Source organism: Tiliqua scincoides, chromosome 11, assembly GCF_035046505.1.
Source record: "Tiliqua scincoides isolate rTilSci1 chromosome 11, rTilSci1.hap2, whole genome shotgun sequence".
In the NCBI taxonomy this organism is placed as follows: domain Eukaryota; kingdom Metazoa; phylum Chordata; class Lepidosauria; order Squamata; family Scincidae; genus Tiliqua; species Tiliqua scincoides.
The window spans coordinates 11,470,311-11,494,712 of record NC_089831.1 but is presented as its reverse complement, the minus strand read 5'-3'; the positions used below and the strand labels follow the sequence as shown (position 1 = coordinate 11,494,712).

Sequence of the window (24,402 nt, the reverse complement as noted above, 5' to 3'; positions counted from 1 at the left end):
CCCCTATAACTTTAAATCAGAGCGGCATTTCAATAAATCACCAGGAACACTTATTTATTGGACATAGTTTTGGGTCTCTTAAAGCACGGAAAATAAATTTAATGGAGCGCTTTCTCCAATCTTTTGCAGAATTACTCGGGGAATTTGTCAGCCACGCCAAAGCACAGCCGCTTGATCCAGAAAGATGGGAAAGAAATTATGGGAGATACTCTACAAAGGCCCAGGTGTACCTTAAATCACATCAAAAAAGATTAATGTCAAAGGATTGCTTGCCAGCAGATTTGATTGGCAGCCCCGCAGTTTACTTAATAAACTATCACTTTAGCCAAAGGGTGACTTTAATCTGACTAACATTTTCATGTTTTGTCATACGCCATGCCAAGAGATTTATTGAATACTGTAGCAGACTTCTTAACCTCAAACACTAGAGAGGAAGAGGCGGGGTGGGGGGGATCAGGCAAGTCTTAAGAGCCCCAGGAAAACCTTGAGACAGCAAAAACCTGCTCGGAGAACAAAGGAGAGACTTTTCTCCTCGGGCAGAAGGCTGCATTCATCTTCAGCTCCGACGGGAACGTGTGGGAGTGGGAACACTTCTAGCACATGCAGGCGGTAAAGTTGGGATCAGAGCCGTGGAACCCGCCACACGGTTCAAGAGGCCTTTGGTTCGGGCTCAGGAGGAAAGGTTGTCGTGGGCAGAGTTCAGACGAAAACACAGCCCACACCTTCTTGTTCCCCAGTTTTTTTGTTGCATGGTACATTGTTCCATCGGCTTGCCCTTGAGTTTGCTTAGAATTCTCTGGCAGAGATTTCTGTAAGGCTCCCGTGATCTTTGTGCCTGATATGTGATTTATTTATTTATTTATATGTGATTATAACTTAGTTACCTTGCACATGCTCGATCTCGTCTGATCTCAGAAGCTAAGCAGGGTCAGGCCTGGTTAGTACTTGGATGGGAGACTGCCTGGGAATACCGGGTGCTGTAGGCTTATACCATAGTCTTTCGAGACTGAAGGTTGCCAACCATCTCCCTATACTGAACACTATCTCCCGATCTCATCTGATCTCGGAAGCTAAGCAGGGTCAGGCCTGGTTAGTACTTGGATGGGAGACTGCCTGGGAATACCGGGTGCTGTAGGCTTATACCATAGTCTTTCGAGACTGAAGGTTGCCAACCATCTCCCTATACTGAACACTATCTCCCGATCTCATCTGATCTCGGAAGCTAAGCAGGGTCAGGCCTGGTTAGTACTTGGATGGGAGACTGCCTGGGAATACCGGGTGCTGTAGGCTTATACCATAGTCTTTTCAGACTGAAGGTTGCCAACCAACCATTTATTCAGAAACTCTGGCCTAGCAGAACAGGGTTGCCCAAAATAGCTTTTAAAAATCATTTTTTTCTCAGACAGACACGTGACAAAGATTAATCTCAGGCAATGGGGGGGGGGGGGTTCACCACCCTCTGGACCTTGCTTCTTTTTCTGAGGGCCTCACCTTTTACTGCCCAGTCACTCCACTTTACTACTTGGCTCTGCCCCGGCACCAGATCCCCCCTCCTTCCATTTGATAAGGGTTGACTGTCTTGTGATGTCACCTGTCCCCACCTCAGAAATGTCAGGGCTTTTGGATCTAAACTGGTAACCCTACAGTAAGGAGGAGCTCTCTGTGACATTCCATTCACGCTCATAAGAACATAAGAACAGCCCCACTGGATCAGGCCATAGGCCCATCTAGTCCAGCTTCCTGCATCTCACAGCGGCCCACCAAATGCCCCAGGGAGCACACCAGATAACAAGAGACCTGCAAGGCTTCCTGGGAATTGTAGTTAAGAACATAAGAACAGCCCCACTGGATCAGGCCATAGGCCCATCTAGTCCAGCTTCCTGTATCTCACAGCAGCCCACCAAATGCCCTAGGGAGCACAGCAGATAACAAGAGACCTCATCCTGGTGCCCTCCCTTGCATCTGGCCTTCTGACATAGCCCATTTCTAAAATCAGGAGGTTGCACATACGCATCATGGCTTGGACCCCGTAATGGATTTTTCCTCCAGAAACTTGTCCAATCCCCTTTTAAAGGCGTCCAGGCCAGACGCCATCACCACATCCTGTGGCAAGGAGTTGCACAGACCAACCACACGCTGAGTAAAGAAATATTTTCTTTTGTCTGTCCTAACTCTCCCAACACTCAATTTGAGTGGATGTCCCCTGGTTCTGGTGTTATGTGAGAGTGTAAAGAGCATCTCTCTATCCACTCTGTCCGGTGTCATTCTCTGTTCTTCTTTGGCTTTTGGACAGATAATTGACATATGTAATGCTGACGATTTTGCAACATTCCAACAGAGAGAGTGTTGTAAAATGCAAGGGTCCTGAAGGAGCATATTGAGCTATGCAGCTAGACTACATTAACCTCTATTAGACAAACTATTGGAAATAGTGTTACCCACAATCAATGGGGACACCTCAGTAGAGCAACACTCCTTGATGCCTTGCCCTCCCCTGCCCCAAATAAACCAGGCTCGGGCACCTGGAAGCAGTATTTTTGATGGTTGTACTGAAATGAAGACCAATTTCTTGTAGGTGAGGCTTGGGATGGCACCCAGCCAGATGTTTGTGATTGCAGCCTTCAGCGCAATGCACCCTATGCATCATTGCTTGCAGCCAGTCGTGGGGAGACGTCCTGTTGCCCAAGGGTTTCCATGCGCTTTTCACAAAACTGCCGGATGGCTTCATTTGCACCTGTATCCCAACTCTCTGTAGAAATCAGAGTGTGCGTATTGGAGACCATACCACCAACGTCTGGCTTGAAGGGTAAATAAACATGATAGTCAAACATGCATAGATGATAGTTTAATACTTTTTTTTTTTTTCCTTTTTGCAGATTGCTTTTTTAAAAGCATTACTTATGTATCAAATTAAACACTTAGGGTACAATCCTAACCAGGTCTGCTCAGAAGTAAGTCCTATTTTGTTCAATAGGGCTTACTCTCAGGAAAGTGTGGTTAAGATTGCAACCTTAATGTATAAGTGGGAGTGTCGTTGGCGGGAAATGGAGCTCAGGGACTCCTCCTATACCGGGAATAATGATATTATTAGCAGGGGAACTCCAGTGCAGCTTATGAAACTTTCTACAATGGACCTTAGTCGGGAAGAAGCAACAGGCTCAGCAGGAAGCAAAATGAAAAATGTGCCCAAAGGGCACATGCCAGTGTTTCAGCTATCATTCCCCCCCATCCCGCCCCATGTAGCACATTAAGGGTATAATCTTATGCAAATTTACCTGGGTTTAAGACCTATTGTTCACAGTGGGATTGACTTCTGAGTAAACATGCAAAGACTAGTACTCTAATATACTTTTTAGATTTTTCTTGAAATGCCCGCCCTCCCCCTCCCCTAACTGGGCAAAGAGGAACCTTTTAAAGTGGTGCTCTCATATATTTAGCAGGAGGAGAACAACAGTCCCTCTTCACCCCAGCATGGTATATTTTCCAGTGGCTGATCCTGGTGTCTCTAATTTTTTTAGATTGTGAGCCCTTTGGGGACAGGGAACCATTTTTAAACTGCTTTGTGAACTACTCTTTTTTAAAAGCAATATCTTGCTGTTGCTAATGATGATGATGGTGATGTTAACAAAGCACAACCCCTGCCCTTCAGCTGACATGGCTGTCAGAGTGACTTACATGGATTCAAACCATGTGACATAATAACAGAAAAGGGTTGATAACAGGGATTATGCCTTGCTGGCATCTTTTCTCCTCCTCTTCTTCCTCCTCACAGGGCAATGGGTGCTTCTGTGGCCTCTATGAGCCTGGATGGGCTTCCTTCCTTCCTTCCTTCACTGGAGAAAGAGGAAAGGTAGAGGGAGAAGCTGGGGTGCCACTGGGTGGGTGAGGGTGACATTTGGCCTGGGTGATGGTGATGGTTGTCAGGGGCTAGCCTTGAGCCCCAGTCACTGGGGAGTCATGGGCCAGCCCTGAGCATTCACAATCCATCCACATGGGACAATTTCACAAGCGGCCAAAGACCAAACAAGCCAGGGGCTGGTTCTTTGTGAGCACGTTTGTGCCAACAGACAAAGAACCCCCAACAAAGCACAGCCCCTCTTCCAAGCCCATGACTGAGTTTCTCTCTCTCCATGTTCTGCCCAATATTTCGACCAAAGAACGAAAATCCTCAGTGATGTCTAGCAGGAAATCCAATAAAAATTCTTCAAAAGATGGTCCTGATGTTGAAAAATCGCAAAATTATAAGCGCGGCCCGACAAAGAAAAAAAGAAAAAAAGCGAACTGGGAGAGTTATTACATCTGGCACCCGCGTGAAGGCCCAGAGCTCCTTCTCCAAATGAGCCATCACGGATTGAAAGTGTTTAGCTTCCCGTTGATTAAATATGGTGAGGGACCTGAGGCGTGCCAAGCCTTAGGGATCGAAAGTTTGTTTTCCGTCAGAGTGTGTTTTCAGTCAATGGAAAAAATGGCCAGCCTGTGCGCGGCTATGTAAGTGAGAAGCCTAAGGTTTGGGGTGAGTAATGACCAGGCTGGCAAAAGCCAAGAAGTCTGTTCATCAGCCAGCCTCTGCGCCTGTAATTCAATTCATAACTTGTACTGTTTGGGGGGCGGAGGGAAAGGGTTAGTGGCTACATCTCCTTTCTTCTCTTCCCCCCCCTTCCTTTTCTTTCCAAAAGGAAATTTTCTGCCCTTGTTATTACTTTTCAGACAACGGCAAGGGTAATCCAATAACGCTGAAATGCGTCGGGCGGGGTTGACTGTACACGTGTTGAGCGATTCATGCGCCGTTTGGGTAGAGCCAACCGAGCCTGCAGCCGTTCACTGCCAGGGTGGGCAAGTTGATTTATGAGAGCTGGTGTAATGTCAGGGTGAAGAGGAGGGAAGCTCATTCCTAACTGGCACTGATGGAATCCCGATCGCCTAATTAAAAAGGTGATCAGAATTTGTTTGGCCTGGCCTGGGACACGAGAGTCCCTCCCCAAGGGGGAGTGGAAGGGGGCTGGGTCTGGCAGCTACTGCGGGCCTTTTGAAGGGCGTGGGACCCAGCCCTCTTCCTCCTTTACACATGGGCACCGTGGGAATACCCGCCCGCCCACCCTAGAGGCAGTCTGAGTCTAACTGCTTGCCGTTTGGGGCCGGGTAGGAATTTTTTGCTGCCTGCCAAGATTGCTGCCTATCCCAGACTGTCACCCCCCAGTTTTCGGGCTGCCATTGGTCACTTTAAGAGGGAAGGTGGTGCGGGATAGGAGGTGTGAATGGGACTCTGGGCATTCAGGAGGCCTAGGCAGGCATAGGCAGGGCGGAACCCTATTTCAGTCCTCAGGGGCTTGGCGGCACGAGGACGTAGACGGGGCCCTGGCCGGGACCGCGGGGCACACCTCAGAGGCTTAGCGGCTCAAGGTGGCGCAGTCTGCGGTCCGGCTGCCTTCCCCTTAAGGGATAGACATGGATGAGACACGCCGTCCCAGCAGCGGGGCGCGACTCGGAGTCGGGTGCATGCCTGCCTTGGGGCAGAGGTTTCTGGTACTGCCCAGAGGTCCCGACCCACACCACAGGGGCTTTCGCTGCCTCGGATGCTGCAGGTCTCAGCCTCCTCTTCTCTTGTTAATGTGAAATAAAGTGGCCCTTTCTCCCATATCTATTGTCTCGAGTGTTCTTTGGACAGTGTGGAAACGATGAGGATGCACAGCCGTTTGAGAACTTTGAATGCTAGCTCCATCCCTTTACAAAATGGAGTCTCTGCCGGGGCTATGCATACGAGATGGAGTCCAAGACATCCTGATGCTGGATGGATGCAAAGTGACATGGCCTAATGCTGTCCTCTGGAACACGGATGTGCCATCCTCCAGTCCTTCCGCTCTCCAATGTTCTAGCAGAGCATTTCTCTCCACATTTCCTCTTCCACTCCCTCCTTTCTTTTTCCAGTCCAGGGAATGCAAGATGGAGGAGCAGTAGAGGCAAGTAGGTGGACAGAAACGGGTGTCCCCCTAACTCTCTGCTGCCTAAGGCGACTGTTTCAATTGGCCTCATGGATGAGCTGGCCCTGAATCTATAGCCAGATACCATAGGCATCTCTGCCATCTTGGTTCATGACCCTTGACCCATGAAAAACACTGAAGCCTCCAAACTAGCACGTCAGCAGCGGACCCTTACAACAAGAAGGAAGATTCTTATCTACTCCGAGAAAGGAGCCGGGTCACCAGAAGGTCGCCAGGGAACCCATCCAGAGCCTCAACTGTCAGTGGCCTCCCCAGTGGCCTAACTGATCTCCTTGGCCTGTCATGTCTCCTGATCAATTGGCTCCTGTTACTTGGCAAGGGGTTTTCAAATACAGCATGACACCCATGCTGCAAGCTGGCAAAGAATCACTTTTAAGTGCTGACTCTCTTCTGTTTAGTAGGGGGAGAGCAACTCTCCCTCTTCACCCCAGCATCGCAGCTTTTCCAGTAGTCATTTGTGGATTTTTTTTTCCATTTTTTTAAATATATTGCAAGCCCTCTTGGAAAAGGAATCATCTTCTTCTTATTTTTGCTAGGTAAACACTGCTTGGTGAACTTTTTTTTTAAAGCCATTTCTGCCCAACGTTGCATATACGCAACAGGGACCAAATGTGTGAGCCAGGCAAAAATGGGTTAGGTGAAAAAGCAGCCTATAAAAAGACAGGAATACATTTGAAATAATGGACTTTTTGCCGGCGTACCCGTCATCCATGTACGCGCCTGTTATAAGTGGTCTTTGACTTGAGTCATGTACCTGTTTAAAGAAAATAGTGCAGTGCTTCCCAAACTGGTGGGTCACAAAGGGAAGCCCTGACTCTGCCCCATTAAGGGGCTTGGCAATTTAGAAGGCAGCGACACGATCGCCAGGACTGCACCTCTGCCCAGGGCTTTATGTTTGACACCCTTGGGTTAAAGGGTACAGCATTTGCCATGCCGCCTCAGGCATCAGGAGGTCTTGGGCCCACCTTGGCCCCTACAATGGCATATTCACCCATTCTCTATAAAGTGCATGTGTGTACCAGCTGCCATTCCCCCCTCCCCCCAACAACATGGTGCCCAGAAACCAGGCAAATGTGGAAACCATGCTGTCGCCCACAGCCAGAGTGGCAGTGAAGGGCAGAGCCTTGTCCTCTTGTGCATTAATTGTAAAGCGTTTTGTACATGGACAGTGTACAACTGACCATCATTTCTGGGTATACTGCTGGCCTGGTATTGCACATCCTGAGTGCGCAAATTGCTGTGCCTGCATTGCATGACAGTAATCTTTGCCACAACCCTGAAAGGTGTGTAAATATTATTATCCCCATTTTGCAGATGGGGAAGACAGAGGCAGAGAGAGGAATGGCTTGCTAAGGCCACCCAGTAAGCAAATGACAGAGGCAGGATTCAAACCAGGGGTGTTGTTTCACAGCACAGTCTCTTAGGCCACAATGTTGCATCAGCTCTCATTGTGAGCTGTTCATTTTGTGAATGATTGTCATTACAGGGGTGAGGGTTGTTTTACATAAGAACATAAGAAGAGCCCCGCTGGATCAGGCCAAAAGGCCCATCTAGTCCAGCTTCCTGTATCTCACAGTGGCCCACCAAATGCTTCAGGGAGCACACCAGATAACAAGAGACCTGCAAGGCTTCCTGGGAATTGTAGTTAAGAACATAAGAACAGCCCCACTGGATCAGGCCATAGGCCCATCTAGTCCAGCTTCCTGTATCTCACAGTGGCCCACCAAATGCTTCAGGGAGCACACAAGACAACAGACACAACCTGCATCCCGGTGCCCTCCCCTGCATCTTGCAATCAGAGGCAGCCTGCCTCTAAAACCAAGAGCTTGCACATACCTACTATGTCTTGTAACTCATAATGAACTTTTTCTCCAGAAACTAGTCCAATCTCCCTTAAAGGCATCCAGGCAAGATGCCATCACTACATCCTGTGCAAGGAGTTCCACAAACTAATTACATGCTGGGTAAAAAAAATATTTTCTTCTGTCTGTCCTAACTCTCCCAACACTCAACTTTTGTGGCTGTCCCCTTCTTCTGGTGTTATGTGAGAGTGTAAAGATCATCTATCCACTCTGCCCATCCCCTGCATGATTTTGTATGTCTCAATCGTGTCCCCCCTCAAGCACCTCTTTTCTAGACCAGTGGTGTCCAAAGTTTTTGGCAGGAGAGCCACATCAGCTCTCTAACACTGTGTCGGGGGCCGGGGAAAAAAATAATTAATTTACATTTAAAATTTGAATAAATTTAAATAAGTTTACATAAATGAATATATTAAAGATGAACTTATATGAATGAATGAATGAATGAAGGTCTTGCAATAGCTCAAGGCATATAAAAGACCTTGCACAAAGCAAGGCTGGCCTTTCCTTTGCTGCCTCTACTGCATCACAGATGTGAAACAGCAAGCGGTGGAAGGAGCCCTCATTCCACAGCTCACGCAAGAGGTCAAACAGTTGCCCTCACGCTGAAAGCAGTTGCGTTGGGCCAGTGTGGGCTTCAACAAATCTGCAGAGGGCCAGAGGCTCATTGAAGACTGGGGGCTCCCTGAGGGACACATTGAGAGACCCCGAGGACTGCATGTGGCCCCAGGGCCGGGGTTTGGGCACCCCTGTCCTAGACTGAAGAGGCCCAAATTGTGATTGTTGCTTCTTGTTATCTCATGTTATTGTTGCTTCTTGTTATCTTATGGGGAACCTAAATGAGTCCTTTGGAGAAAGTCTGGACACATGTTTTCATCTTCCTTTTCCAAACCAGAGTACGGATAGAAGAGGAAGAGATATGGAGGCAGGGAGGTGAACAGAGTTGGGCATCCCTAAGAATCTGCTGCCTGGAGTGACCATGTCAGTTGACCTCATGGATAGGCTGGCCTTAGTACGACTCCCTTACAACGCTTTTGTTCCAGCCCCCAAACCTGGAACGGTTGCTGGCTTGTCAGCTACAAAAACCAATGCATTGGGTTGAGATATAAGCTACTCGTATCACTGCGGTTAAAAAAAATCACATACACGCAAGGTCATCCTAACGTTTATTTTGCTGAATATTTGTGATTAGACCACAAGGAAAAAAAAAAAATATCCACCTCTAGGACTAGGAATGGATGCTTTTAGGTGTGATCAAGCAAAACTGAGTTGAACTATACAGTGTAGGCTGTTTTTGTACATTGTTTCGTTCCTGCTTCTTCAGCCAAAGTGGTCTTCTGGTTTCAAATGGATTCTGCCTCCTTTGCCAGGATGAGGCCCTGGTACCTTTTGCTGAAACATCATGTTCAATTTTTCCCTTGATTAAACCCCTGTTTTGCTTGGCAATTTGTCAGACCTGGAGGTGGTGCACCGAGATGAACTAATCTGTGCTCCCTTGCCAGCAGGTAATTCAATAGGCAATTTGGCTCATGCCCCATTCTAGAATTCAGCAAATCTGAGCAGTAAAGAGGTAGAAAAACAATCCCCTGAAGCTTCAGCAAGACATTTCTTTTTTTTTTTTTTTTGGGGGGGGGGGGTTCTGAAGGGACGCCGTCATCTGCTTTGTTTCTGCAGAAAGCATTACCCTCCCTCTGAACTGGCTTGAGGGGGATCATTGGCTAGCCAAGTCTGATTGGCTACTGTTGCACCAAGAAGTTACCATGCAAACCATTGCTGCGGCCCTGGTCAAAGTTAGTATGGCTGCCGACGGCTAGCTAATACACCACTTGGAAGGGGTTTGCTCCAAAGGTTGGTTGATTGGTTGCTTATACATCCTTCACGTCCATAATGCCTTGCAAAGGATGAGAAGACAGATCCCTGCCCCAAGGAGCTTACAACTGAGATGCTGTTTTTCACAAGGCAAACAACGGGCAAAGAGAATTGAAATGGTGGTAAGGAAGGGATGCGCAACCATTTCAGCGACATGTACTTAAGCTGAAGTCACTTGAGGCCTCACAGACGGAAGGACGGAAGGAAGGGCTTGTTTCAATGTCCTTTGTTTACTGAGACAATTGATACCCTGTTGTTCAATTGAATGAGCCTCAAGGGGGCTCAGGCAGCAGAGCAATTAAATAAATAAATCCTAACGATAGCCACACAATCCAGCAGCCCTTAGTGAGGTCTCTTTGGTTTTGTAGAACCGATGCAAGTGATGCCTGCGACAGAGTTCTTTTCAGCAGGGAGGCTGGGCTGGCTTGTTTGTGCGGTCGGCTGAGATAGTTGCCTCAGGTGGTGGCTTGGTGGAGACTGACTCTGTTCATCCGCTCGCCTGCCTCTGCTTCTCTCCCTGCTTCCTGGATTTGAAAAGGAGAACAGAGTGGAAGTATGGAGGGCAGCTCTAATCCGCTCCTCTCCTTCACACTTCCTCTTCTGCTCCGTTCCTCTTTTCCCTTTTAAATGCCAGGAGCAACGGGAGGAGCAATGGAATATATGGCATGCCCCCGGGCTCTCAGCAACCTACCATGCCTCTTACATTTGATCCATCAGAAGAAAATACTTCTACACCTAGTTTGTAATTAATCTGTGGAACTCTTTGCCACAAGATGTGGCGATGGCACCTTGCCTAGATGCCTTTGAAAGGGGCTTGGACAGATTTTTGGAGGAATATAATAAGTACTGTTATAACAAGTAATAATAACCTGAAAAAGACCCTCAAATATTTATCTCCCTATATTTACACATGCTTGCAAACTGCAGGAGCTCAGCTCCACACAGGACAGGTGGCAGCTAAATGTGTTTTGAATCGCTTCAGGGCTCCAGGCAATTAGTTATCTGTTCTTTCCATTACCCTTACAGGACCCACCAAAAATCAGGTCGCAACCCACCTGTGGGTCCCTACCCACAGTTTTGGGAACCACTGCCCTAGAGTGTTATTGCCACTGTACAAAGGTGCCGTCTGGCTACAACCCTGCTGAGCATCTAGACCAGGGGTGTCAAACTTGTTTCACACAGAGGGCCGAATAGCATTCACGATGCCTGCTAAGGGCCGGTAGTGATGTCATTAAGCAGGAAGTGATGTTAAGCAGGTCATGACCAAAAAGTAGCACTTATTGCTCACTTAGGAACTCGGCTGCAAATAGGGGTTGTTGGCAACCTTCAGTCTCGAAAGACTCTGGTATCGCGCTCTGAATGGTGGTTCTGGAACAGTGTCTAGTGTGGCTGAAAAGGCCAATTCGGGAGTGACAATCCCTTCCACACTGGGAGCAAGTGCAGTCTGTCCCTGGTCTGTCTCCCTGGCATGGGCCTTCCTTCTTTGCCTCTTTGCCTCAGACTGTTGGCCAAGTGTCTCTTCAAACTGGGAAAGGTCATGCTGCACAGCCTGCCTCCAAGAGGGCCGCTTGGAGGCCAGGGTTTCCTACTTGTTGAGGTCCACTCCTAAGGCCTTCAGATCCCTCTTGCAGATGTCCTTGTATCGCAGCTGTGGTCTACCTGTAGGGCGCTTTCCTTGCATGAGTTCTCCATAGAAAATGGGCAAATCTTGATCACATTTTCAAGATATTTTCAAGAGCCCAATTATTGTGCGGGCTGCCCTTTCAGCAGTGACACCTCAGCACAGTTCAGCAACTGAGAGCAGCTGATGGTGGTACTGTGTGAACCCGAGTGTGGGTTTGAGGGGTAAAGAGGTTCCGCTGGCCACATCTGACCCCCCTGGGAATGTTTGGCATTCCTGATCTAGGTACTGTACCTGTTCCAGACAAAAAGAATAAACACAGCCTATCCAAAAAGCTTTAAAGGAAGCCTCAGGTACGTTCTGTCCCCCGAGCGTGGTCTTGGCTGGCTCAAGGCTGCCCGTCATGCAGTCGGCTTTACCGTTCCTTGCTGTAATACCACTAAGTATTGCCAGAATTAATCATGACGCTAGGTAAGCATCGTGGCACTTTTATGGCAGCTCTGAAGCTAATCTGTCACTAATGCCTTCTGGATTATCATGATTTCTTACAGTTGTGATTCATTAACTCAGATGCCTAATAGAATTAGCATTAAACATCTCCCGTCGATTTCTGCCTCGACACGTTGGGGCTTTCAAAGCCCTTTCAGCATTTCATTGTGTGGTATTAAACGGCGTGTCAGGCACTTTGTGTGGTCACGGGGTTGCCTGAATCGAAAGGCATCAGATGGCCAAGGTTCCTTCTGTGTCAGCAAGCAGGGGCTGTGCTTCTGAAGGGAGCCTCCAATCCAGCTGGGCTTGGAGGCCAACCTCATACCAGCATTGCCTTGGTAGATGGATGGTTGGGGCCAGCGTGTCTACAAAAAGAATCCTTGGCAGAGAAGGCAAAGGAAGAGCCTCCACAAGGGGGATCACAAAGAAGCTGATGGAACACACCAAGATCCAGGTCTACAGAGCTTGCGTTCTGAGTACACTTCTGTACTGCAGCGAGTCATGGACTCTCCGCTCACAACAGGAGAGGAAACTGAACGCTTTCCACATGCGCTGCCTCCGACGCATCCTCGGCATCACCTGGCAGGACAAAGTTCCAAACAACACAGTCCTGGAACGTGCTGGAATCCCTAGCATGTATTCACTGCTGAAACAGAGACGACTGCGTTGGCTCGGTCATGTTGTGAGAATGGATGATGGCCGGATCCCAAAGGATCTCCTCTAGGGACAACTCGTGCAAGGAAAGCGCCCTACAGGTAGACCACAGCTGCGATACAAGGACATCTGCAAGAGGGATCTGAAGGCCTTAGGAGTGGACCTCAACAGGTGGGAAACCCTGGCCTCTGAGCGGCCCGCTTGGAGGCAGGCTGTGCAGCATGGCCTCTCACAGTTTGAAGAGGCACTTGGCTAACAGTCTGAGGCAAAGAGGTAAAGAAGGAAGGCCCATAGCCAGGGAGATAGACCAGGGACAGACTGCACTTGCTCCCAGTGTGGAAGGGATTGTCACTCCCGGATTGGCCTTTTCAGCCACACTAGACGCTGTTCCAGAACCACCTTTCAGAGCACGATACCAGAGTCTTTCGAGACTGAAGGTTGCCAATACAATACAGTGTTCATGGGACACCCGTCGGTAGCCCGAAAGGATAAAGCACCAGTTTGGAGAGCAGGAGAACAAGTGGGTACCCTGTCAAGGGAAAGTGCAGAATTGAGGCAGCACTTGCTTTTGGAATACCTGCCCAGCAAATGTTTGCACTGGAGACCAAAGGGGGAAGCAGGCAAGAGTACAACCCCCTACACTGCACTCTACAGAGTAGTACACTCCTCTAATCACTCAGCCACCAGGCCTGGACCATCAGACAAGAGAGAGGCTGGGGGTGTCTGCCACCCATCTGCTCCACCACTCCTCCCTTTTCCACGCCCTGGATTTGAAGATGTAGAGCAGGGGTGGCCAATCCACAGCATGCCACGTGCCACTTTTTATGTACAAAATCTCAAACATTCTACTCTAGCTGCCCGTGGAGACACCCCTGCTGGGTGCAGCTTAGCTGGGATGCCCCATGCTATTGAGAGGGGGTGGGGCACAGAGCTGCAGGCCTCCAGCAGCGGCCGGACCTGCCTTGCTTCGGCCGGCCATGCCACAACACGCCAAACACAGAGGTACTGTCCCAGCATGCCTTGCACATGGGTGACTTGAGACTGACCAGCCTGCCCTAGCCAGGCTAGACAGCGGTGTTTGTGCTGAGCCAGTTTGTGTGGTTGGGCGTGGAGGCTTCGCCCAGGTTGTTGGTGGGGGTGTGTGTGGATTGGTTCTGCTGCATGTGCCGTTTTGAAAGTGTTCACCTGCCACTTGTAGCAGGTATGCTGTGGGTTGGCCACCCCTGAGGAAACAGAGTGGAAGTTTGGAAGATAAGAGAGTGGCAAGCTAGAGCGGCAGCAACTGTTACCCTGCACATGCCTGATCTTGTCTGATCTCGGAAGCTAAGCAGGGTCAGGCCTGGTTAGTACTTGGATGGGAGACCGCCTGGGAATACCGGCTGCTGTAGGCTTATACCATAGTCTTTTGAGACTGAAGCTTGCCAACCATCTCCCTATACTGAACACTATCTTCCGATCTCGTCTGATCTCGGAAGCTAAGCAGGGTCAGGCCTGGTTAGTACTTGGATGGGAGACCGCCTGGGAATAGCCGGTGCTGTAGGCTTATACCATAGTCTTTCGAGACTGAAGGTTGCCAACCAACCAAGCTAGAGCGACTCCATTTTCCAGGTAGTGGCCCTTTTGTGTTTAGCAGGAGGAGAACCACTGTCCCTATTATTCTTAGTGTAGCATTCCCTCCCAGTGGCTGTTGCTGCTGTCTCCCTTTTGTTACTGTTTATGAATGTTTTCCCCTTTGGGGACAGAGAACCATCTTCTCAACCCTTTATGTAAAATGGTTTGAGAACATTTTTGTGAAAAAGCAGTATATAAATAATGATGATAAAGTACTAATTAAAAAAAAAAGAGAAAGAAGAGAGGGAGAAAACTGTCTGTCTCTCCACTTTCTCCACACCAGAAGGAAAATGTGTACTAGGATGAAAAAGCCAAGGAGAAATAGATGAGCATGGATAAGCTTCTTGAAGCTGGGAAAGCAGTAGCTAAATGAATTAGGCAGCCTTATGAGGATAAGGTGAACTGAGATTCCTCTTCCCCAGTTACAGGATGGATCACCAATGCCATGCCAATAAAATGTCTTTGAAGTTAGTTGAATGCCAAACAGCGAATGAAATGAGAGAGAGAGAGAGAGAGAGAGAGAGAGAGAGAGAGAGAGAGAGAGAGAGAGAACATGCAATTGTCTCTTGCAAGAGTAGAATCAGATCATGATTGTTATTGAGTATTTATATACCACTTTTCACAGCAACAAAAAAAAAATTCTCTAAATACTTTATGTAGCAAAAGGAATAAGAAAGTGGTTCCTAGGGTTAGCGCCAGCTTGGGAGGGCACAAACACTGTTGGGGGGCACCTTTATATGTCTGGCCCCAGCTTCAAATGTGCTGCCCCCTGTGAACTTTGTCTTTCTCTGAACTCTTACAACATTTGGACCAGGGCAACCTTTCTGCCTAATCCAGTGGTTCCCAAACTGTGACCTGTGGTTCCCCAGGGAGCTGCGGAAACCTGCCAGGAGAGTCACAGAATCCTCACAAGAAACCCACCACACTGTACATTGTATAGGATTGTAACCCTAATGGGGAACTGTGGCCAATGGCCCAGTCGGTCAAGGGAGCCCCCAGGCGAAAACGTTTGGGAACCGCTGACCTAATTCTACCCAGGGCACATACCTGATCTTGTCTGATCTCGGAAGCTAAGCAGGGTCAGGCCTGGTTAGTACTTGGATGGGAGACCGCCTGGGAATACCAGGTGCTGTAGGCTTATACCATAGTCTTTCAAGACTGAAGGTTGCCAACCATATGATGTTGGATCTTGTGATCCCAGACTGTTGGCCCAAAAGCTGCACCACCATTGTGTACTTCAGGGCCACCAGCAGAAACGGCCAGAGGCAGCAAGTCCAAGGAAAACCATTGAAGGACAAGTGGCTTATGGAGAGTAAAGTAAGAAAAAGTTTTTATCTCTCCTAAGCCGTCTGGTTGCCCCCTCCCCATAGCATGTAGTCTGTGCTCCATCAGTGGTACTGCATGCTATGGGCTGGTGGGGTATAGTCTTGGGCCCCCAGTTAAGCCAAGTCATGTTGTGTTGACTCACTGCCTCTCCCGAAGAGGAGAAAGTAACCAACCACTTCTTATGTTGGTTGTAAAGTATGCAAATTTTAAATTCTGCACAGAGGCTTCTTTTTGTTGAACAATCAGCAGGTTGGCAAGAAAAAATGAAAAGATGAAACAAAAGGACAGCTTTTCCAGCAGACAGGTGTGAACCTCTCTCCAAGCCCCCTTTCATCACACACCGTGACCCAGCTGAAGCTCGGAAAAACCGGTGACTTCCCATGAGTTTGCGCTCTGGACTGGAAATGGAGCAACTGGTGAACTTCTGACCAGTTCTCTGAACCTGACTTCCCAAGCTTTTGAAGTTCACCCGTCCCGACCTCAGAAACCATGCGGAGAAGCCATCAGCTAGGAAAACAAGAGATGGAGAACATCAAAGTGGTGATTGGAAGCAGCTGTGTAAATTGTCGGGAAACTGTACATAGAGAGACACATACCTATGTGTTTATCTACTTAAGCCCGTAGCCTGCCTGGTGCATCTCGGGGTCTCTGGAACACTTTTGAATGAAGCTGGCATTCTCTGTGGCTTTCCTGCTTGGCACAAGAAGATGAATCTTGAAGGCAGAGCAATGTCTCCTGGCCAGAATTAATAACATTCTTCATGCAAGGTTTTTGGAAAAGGAAAGGGGGCTGCGAGACAGGCTCCTCGATGGAGAGAGAGGTCAGCCCCGGGGCAAGTGTTTGATGGATGGCCTGTAAGCCGGGAAGGAGGAAGAGGTCATGTTGAGGCTGTGAAAGGTGGTTTGTTCGAGTGCCAACGTCAGAGCGGAAGGCATGTGCATTTGATTGGAGGCTGCATCTCGCCTGGCCCTCATTCCTTACCATCAATCACACCTCGCACTGACAGCCCCACAATCTGTGAGCCTCCTCCCTGACCTGTGGCCCATTCAAGTGCTGAGCTTGCGTGACTGTTCAGGCCCTGACCCTTTCCCAAGGACGGGTGACCCTTTGGCCAGCTCCCAGATCGTGGTGCATATCAACAGCCAATCCCCATTGGTAGAACCCAGTTCCAAGGGGATAATGAGTGGAAGGGGGTAAGGTGAGAAAACAAGGGCTCAGGCCAATTCCCAGCAGGGACTTCCTGGTGGCTAAGAAGATCCCAGCAAGTGGCGTGGTGAGCAGGACTGGAAGAACATGACCCTCACCCTACACAATTGGGCAGAGAAAAATAGGACACATTTGGCTGCCATTAAGCAATCAAAGACTTCGTAGCGTGACAGTGAGCGGACCAAAGGATCCCAGGGTTCAAACCCAGTGAGAGTCCCAATTCTGATGCAATTATCTCAGTGCACCTCTCTTTGAAGAGTACATTGGGTCCTTTCAGGTCCCTTGTGATTCAAAACACACAGGTTGTGCCTTTATCACATCATCAAGGCCAAAGGCCTTGGATAGAGAATTACATAGAGAATAGAGGTATTCTCTATTTAATTGCTTCTAGCAATGTTCAATTTTTATTTTTTTTAACACTTGCTGGGGCCACTGTCTCTCCTAAGCAGTGGGGGCCAGTGTTCCTGTTCAGATTTACAGACCCCTGAATATATTTGGGGGGGGGGGAATGAGTGTGGCCACTGGTCTCCGATGTGCACCAAAAGAACGGCCACTTGATCTCACATTTGTCACTGTGCACATTGGTGCACGTGTACTTGGATATGTGCCGTTCTTATGTGTAGCTCTCCATACAGAAGGAGCCAAAGCTTTCCTTTGTGTGAGTATCTAGCCTGTTATCCCCTCCAGATTTATGGGTGTTGGAACAATAGTGATGGGCAAGTGGGGCCTGTTCTTTAAAAGCATAAGAGACCCCCTGGTTCAAACCAAAGGTCCATCTAGTCCAGCTTCCTGTATCTCAGTGGCCCCCCAGATTTCTCAGGGAGCACACAAGACAACAAGATGCCTGAATCCTGTTGCCACTCCCTTGTACCTGGCAAAGACAGCCTACTTCTAAAATCAGGAGGTTGCAAGTACCCATCATGGCTTTTAACCTATGATGGACTTTTCCTCCACCAACCTGTCCAATCCTCTTTTAAAGACATCTAGGCCAGACACCATCACCACACCCTGTGGCAAGGAATTCCACAGGCTAATTACACGCCGGGTAAAGCAAAATTTTCTCAACCACTGCTTGCCTGTCTTTTGCTTTGGAGCAAGAAAGGCATGCATGCTGCTGTTTCGATGCACTTTTGCTGTCTGTGTTCCGACTCGCGTGTATTTGATGCTCTGTGACTTGCGCTGGCATGCCAAGACATCCATCAAAATGATCCATGATATTTCTGAGTAACCTTAAGTTGCTCTAGTTTTTCAGGTGTGCAGGCAAGGTGACCCGGAAAAGGACTCGGATGGAGGTGGGTTCTGGCAGCAGCTCAGATGGGTTTCCCCTCCTTGAAACTCTTAGGCATCCTTTGTTTGAGAAGGTATGAAGGAGAGAGAGAGAGAGAGAGAGAGAGAGAGAGAGAGAGAGAGAGAGAGAGGTGGTCATGGGACAGTGGTCAGCATAGACAAAAAAAAAAAATCTGTGTGTGCTGGGGGAGAAAGCTTTAATTAGGGTGGCTTGAAGCCTGCCTTTAACCAAAAGTCAGTGGGAGTTCTGTTTGATCTCCTTGTGGGTCAGGCTGTTTGATTCATCATCGGCCTGTTGGGAGGGATGGACACCTGCCCATCACATGCTTTGATTCCCTGATGAAGGCTTTGATCTCCCCGGGTTGTGTGGCAGAGGGGTCGCAGAAGTGCAGGTCTCCAAGTTGCATTCATACTTTGCTCGCTGGGGCAGAGGGGGGGGGAACCTTCCCAGAGTCTGCACCAACAGCCTCTCTGGATCAGATGTGCTCTGGAGATGCCAGAGCTAACAGGAGTTCATTGAGAGGGGAAAGTTCATCTGTAATCTAGGGGGAGGGGGAAGCCTCACATTCCTTGGGAGACTGAATGGATGAGAGGAAGCGAACCCCTGCTAACTGGGGCTAAAAGAAGCACCTTTTGAAAGGGGTTTCCTCTTGTATTTAGCAGGCGGAGAGCAATTGTCTGTCTTTGCCCCAGCATGGCATCTTCTCCAGGGGCTGATGCTGGGATCTCTTCTGCATTTTTTTTTTTTTTAAGATTGAGGATAGGGAATTATTGATTTATTTTATTAAGTAACTGCTTTGTGAACTACACTGGCTGAAATGCAGTATATAAGTTCTTTACTACTACTACTACTACTACTACTAATACTACTACTACTAATAATAGGGGTCACGTAGTGGCTACAGCTACATGTCCTGTTTGCTTTTGCTGTCACAAGCAAAGACTTTTCCAGAAAGGCTGATGGCATGCTTTTAAACTGGATATATGTAGTTGTCTTAGGGCCCAATCCTATCCAACTTTCCAACTCTGGTGCAACCACAATGCAGCCCCAAGGTAAGGGAACAAATGGTCCCATACCTTGAGGAGGCCTCTGTGATTCCCTCCCCGCCACAATATATACTGTGCACCCCACTGGGAAAGCTGCACCGGCACTGGAAAATTGGATAGGATTGGGCCCTTAGGGCGCAATCCTAACCCATTTTCCAGCTCTGACATAAGGACAGATTCGAGGTAAGGGAACAAACATTGCCTTACCTTGAGGAGGCCTCCATGATTGCCCTCCAGCTGCAAGATGCAGTATGTGCCCCACAGGCACGGCTATGCCAGTATTGGAAAGTTGGTTAGAATTGCGCCCTTATTCTCTTACTGAACATGTATGTTGCTGGTGTTTCATCTAATACCATCACTTCTCATCTACCACCCATTTTGGAGTGGCACAACGTAGGAAGTTATACCTGGAAACTGAATCATATGTATTGCTGTTCTTTTTATTGCACTATCAGCGCACATGACATTTTGCATAGAACAAAAAGACAGGGCTTACCATTGAGGCACAAGGTTGACAACAGAAAGGGAAGGAAGATGGAGGAAGGGGTAATAGGAGAAGGATATGTGATTGTTTCACGTACAGGTACTTCAGCTTAGTTACATTAGGGAAAGAGAACAAGGGTTGAAATCCTGAACTCCTGAATCTATTGGAGTAAGTCTAATATAACTCATGGAACTCCTTGCCACAAGATGTGGTGGTGGCACCAGGTCTAGATGCCTTTCAAAGGGGATTGGACAGATTTATGGAGGAAAAGTCCATCACTGGTTACAAGTCACGATGACTGGATGCAATCTCGAAGGTTTAGAGGTAACCGCTCTCTGAAAGTCAGGTGCAAGGGAGTGGAGAGAGTATACAGGTCTCTAGTTGTCTTGTGTGCTCCTGGAGGCATCTGGTGGGACAGTGTGAGGTACAGGAAGCAGGACTAGGTGGGTTCTTGGCCTGATCAAGCAGGGCTGTTATTTATTTATTTATTTATTTATTTATTTATTTATTTATTTATTTATTTATTTAAACTCAGTGGGGCTTATTTTAGTAGACAGACTTAGGATTCCATGGCAAGGAATTGTGCCAAATGGTTTGCAGGAAAAAAAAAGAAGAACCCATCTACTAAAATTAAAAAAAAGAAGTGACTATTTTGAGAGTAAGGCAAATGACAAATATAATGAAAGGTGCCCAGCTCCAGCTCCAGCATATACGAGATGCTGGATGCCTGCTTGTAGATGTCTGCTTTCAGGGCTGTGGAATACCCAGGATTACTCAGGACCTGGAAATGTAAAGGCTCATCTATTTCCATAGGTGTACTTCCCCTGCACAGGGAAGGACTATCACATAGGGCTAGAGCAGGGGTGTCCAAAGTTTTTGGCAGGAGGGCCGCATCATCTCTCTGACACTGTGTGGGGGCCAGGGGAAAAAAAATTAATTTACATTTAAAATTTGAATAAATTTACATAAGTTTATATAAATGAATATATTAAAGATGAACATATATGAATGAATGAAGGTCTTGCAATCCTCAAGGCCTATAAAAGGCCTTGCATAAAGCAAGGCTGGCCTGTCCTTTGCTGCCGCTACTGCATCACAGATGTGAAACCACAAGCAGTGGAGGGAGTCCTCATCCCACAGCTCATGCAAGAGGTCACACATTCTCCCTCAAGCTGAGAGCAATTGCATTGGGCCAGTGTGGGCTGCAACAAATCTCCGGAGGGCCAGAGGCTCATTGGAGTCTGGGGGCTCCCTGAGGGCCGCATTGAGAGGCCTTGAAGGCCGCAAGTGGCCCCAGGGCCGGGGTTTGGGCACCCCATGGCTAGAGCATCTGATTTGAAGTTTCTTAAGTTGCCTTTCCAGTTTAGGCCTAGGAAGGACCGTAGTGTCTGAAACCCTGGAGAGATGCATATCAGACTGCATATTAGAATGACCTGCACAGCATGTTTAGAACACTGCTGTGAAGAAGTGCATTTGGTGACATCTTGGATGAGCCACCCCTGGGCAAAGAGGCACCTTTTAAAGTGATGTCCTCTTATATTTAGCTGAGATGGGAACTCGAGTCAGGCGACTCAAGTCTAAGTTGCAAGACACATGTTTTTGTTGACTCATGTGCACTTGAGTCACCTGCATGGATGACTCTGGCAGCAGCACCGTTTTTATCTATGGAGCTGCAGCAGACTTTTTAAAGGGCAAGAATCGCAATTTGAGTCTTTTCGAGTCACAAAAATGCTCTGGGCAAGTCCGAAAGTTCGCTCATTAGAACTCATTTTTGACTCGAGTCGTGGAGGGGGGCGCTTGTGACTTGACTCAAGTTGTGGTGGACTTGCCCATCCCTGATATTTAGCAGGGGGAGATCAATTGATCCTCTTCGCCCTGGCGTGGCATCTTTCCAAATTGTGAACCCTTTGGGGACATTTCATTCATTCCTGTAGCTGTTTAAATCACTGTGTGAACTAAAAAGGGGTTCACACAGTGAACAAGTGTTAAAAAGGGGTATATAAATATTCTTGATGATGATGATGATGATGATGATGATATTCTATGTAAGTTTCCAAAATTAGCAGTAGGAGATCACACACCTATTAGCGATATTGTAGCCCCCAAAGGATGGCAGGCACATTACGTGCATTTAAATCAGTGTAATATATTAATGAAAATTTTAAAAAATTCTTTTTATTCAAGGGCAGCTGCCAGCAACCCTAGCCTTCACTGTTCCTGCAAAAGTTAAATAGTGCTTGTGTGTGTGTGGAGTGTGTGCAAACAATCCCTCAGATCCTTAGTTGTGCCTTCACACTGGATGTGGGGCCCTCCTGCGTTTGGCACCCAACGTGTCTGCACTGGGTCCTGCTGTTCCAAATTTATTCTCAGCCTTGACATTTGTGCCAAACGAGCAGAGAGCGCATTGCGTTTACGAGCTGGGCGAGGAGGGTATTCAAAGTGATATGAAAGAGGATCCAGGTATCTCTGTTTCGTTCTGACCTTGGGACCAAGGTTTTGGAATTCTGGGCCTCCTGCCTTCCCCAGTGTCTGCCAGGAGAAGAAGAGCAAAACTAGCTCTTCTAGAATGCCAGGCCACATCTCTGGAGGTTGTAGCTAGAAGACCTAAGAATGCCTGAGAGGTCTCTCTACAGAAGAACTTGGAGGTGCCGCCAACAGAAATCCAATACTTTGTTAGCAATATGCTATGTGACACATCAATAAAAAGTTAAGAGCAGATTAGCATGACGGGTGAAGGGAGGGAGCTGTATCCCTAGTCATTGCCTATAATTAATGAACACCACTGGTGGAATGCCATCCCTGACTCCATAGGTTGTTGTGTCCCAGAGGGGCCCCATCTTCTTCAAATGGCATCTCACACCAAAGTAAGGTAACTGGAATTCAGGGTGGGTCCAGTTTAGTCTGGGGTGCCCAAACCCCAGCCCTGGGGCCACTTGCGGCCCTCGAGGCCTCTCAATGTGGCCCTCAGGGAGCCCCCCAGTCTCCAATGAGCCTCTGGCCCTCTGGAGGTTTGTTGGAGCCCACACTGGCCCGACGCAACTGCTCTCAGCTTGAGGGAGACTGTTTGGCCTCTCGCGTGAGCTGTGGGATGAAGGCTCCTTTTACTGCTTGCTATTTCACGTCTGTGATGCAGCAGCAGCAGCAAAGGCAAGGCCAGCCTTGCTTCGTGCAAGGCCTTTCATAGACCTTGAGCTATTATGAGACCTTCATTCATTCATATAAGTTCAATCTCTAATAGATTCATTTATGTAAACTTATGTAAATTTATTCAAATTTTAAATATAAATTAATTCTTTTTCCCCCTGGCCCCCATCACAGTGTTTGAGAGACGATGTGGCCCTCCTGCCAAAAACTGTGGACACCCCTGGTCTAAGTCATGGTTCTTACACATTTAGCACCAGGACCCATTTTTTAGATTGAGAATCTGTCAGGACACACCAGAAGTGATGTCATGACCGGAAATGACATCATCAAGCAGGAACATTTTTAACATCCTAGGCTGCAATTCTACCCACACTTACCCAGGATTAAGTCCCATTTACTATCATTGTTAAAAGAATATATATAATGAAAAACAGTGAGCCCAGCCTACTTGTTTATGATCTTGTAGTCCCAATATTTAATGTTTGTTTTTCTGATGTCAGCCTAACAGAAAGCAAGAAAAATATTTAGAACATTATATTTCAGTTTATTTTTTTATTTTATTTTAATCACATTTTAATAACAATGTTTGTGTGTGTGTTGATATTTTCTTGTATGTGTGTGTGTGTTTGGTTCAGCTATTGGCCACAGGGTTGCCCTAGCGACTCCACTGCAAATAGGCTGTACTTTTCATGTCTGATCAATGGCGTTGCTAGGGGGTACAGAGGGGTGAAGGTTCCACTGGGTGACACACACACACGGGGAGGGGGGTGACACCACTACTGACCAAAATTTTTAAAATATTAGTATTTTCAAATATCATCATGATATATATCATTTGATGTGTAATTCCATGGAGAATGCAATGAAAGACACCCAATTGAAATAGCTCAGTTCTATCAAAAGTTATAGCCAAATATCCAGTGGGGTGGGGCAATGGTGCCTCATCATGCCCACCTCCCAGGGTATTGCCCCACCCACTGCATGGGAGGGGGTCCATCATGAGGAAGATGCTCTGGTCTTCCGCACTGGGTGACACAAACCCTAGTGACACAGGCTTTGCTCTCACCATGCTTGAATTTTTCTGATGGAAGACAGCCTCTGCTGTGGCAGAGTTGGATTTGCCTGTTTCAACTTGAGCGACAATGTTAATGGGGGGTTGTGTGTGTGTGTGTTTGGAGGGAGGGGACCTGTCCAATTAAGCCAGAGGAAAGAAACGGGAAGCCCCCCAGGCCATCTAGCACTGTAACAAAAACAAATTTCCCCAAGACCAAGACAAGCCTGGTAAAATCTGTAATGTGGTGTCCTATTTCCTAATCTCTCCAGTAAGGAAGCAGCGTGTTGAATTTAAAATATCCCTCTGGTAAAAGCTAACTATTTAAAGAGCGCTGGGGTCCCAGAAATGCAAAACAAAGATTTGTTGATTAAAAACACATGGTTGGTTCATGAGACTTGACTAGCCAGAAAAAATCAGACCTGACAGTATTTTGGCTTTTCCTCTACCGCAAGACAAGATGGTGATTTATTGCAGTGATGTCAGCTGGGCTTGAAAAAGTTCCCTGAATTGTCTTCATGAAATTTTTTTTTTTAAAAAAAACACTTTTACCTTGAAGTCATTAGGCCCTCGGCCTGTTCATGGAAAGAGAGGCGGGTGAATGAAATGATCCCTTCAAAAGCAACCAGTCCTTTCATGAACATGTCCATTGTATGGGGGCTGGGAATCACAGAGGCATGGAGACATTGACTCCATAGCAGCGGTGTCCAAAGTTTTTGGCAGGAGGGCCACATCATCTCTCTGACACTGTGTCG

At 47.7% G+C, this 24,402-nt stretch overlaps 5 pseudogenes; all 5 read left to right on the top strand.

The window, feature by feature from the left end:
• Nucleotides 1-867: 867 nt before the first annotated feature.
• On the top strand, nt 868-986 carry LOC136662794 (5S ribosomal RNA; annotated as a pseudogene).
• Nucleotides 987-1,015: 29 nt separating this feature from the next.
• LOC136662687 (5S ribosomal RNA) lies at nt 1,016-1,138 on the top strand (annotated as a pseudogene).
• A 29-nt stretch (nt 1,139-1,167) lies between these two features.
• On the top strand, nt 1,168-1,290 carry LOC136662686 (5S ribosomal RNA; annotated as a pseudogene).
• Nucleotides 1,291-13,911: 12,621 nt separating this feature from the next.
• LOC136662977 (5S ribosomal RNA) lies at nt 13,912-14,034 on the top strand (annotated as a pseudogene).
• Nucleotides 14,035-15,120: 1,086 nt separating this feature from the next.
• LOC136662976 (5S ribosomal RNA) lies at nt 15,121-15,240 on the top strand (annotated as a pseudogene).
• The last annotated feature ends 9,162 nt before the right edge of the window (nt 15,241-24,402 follow it).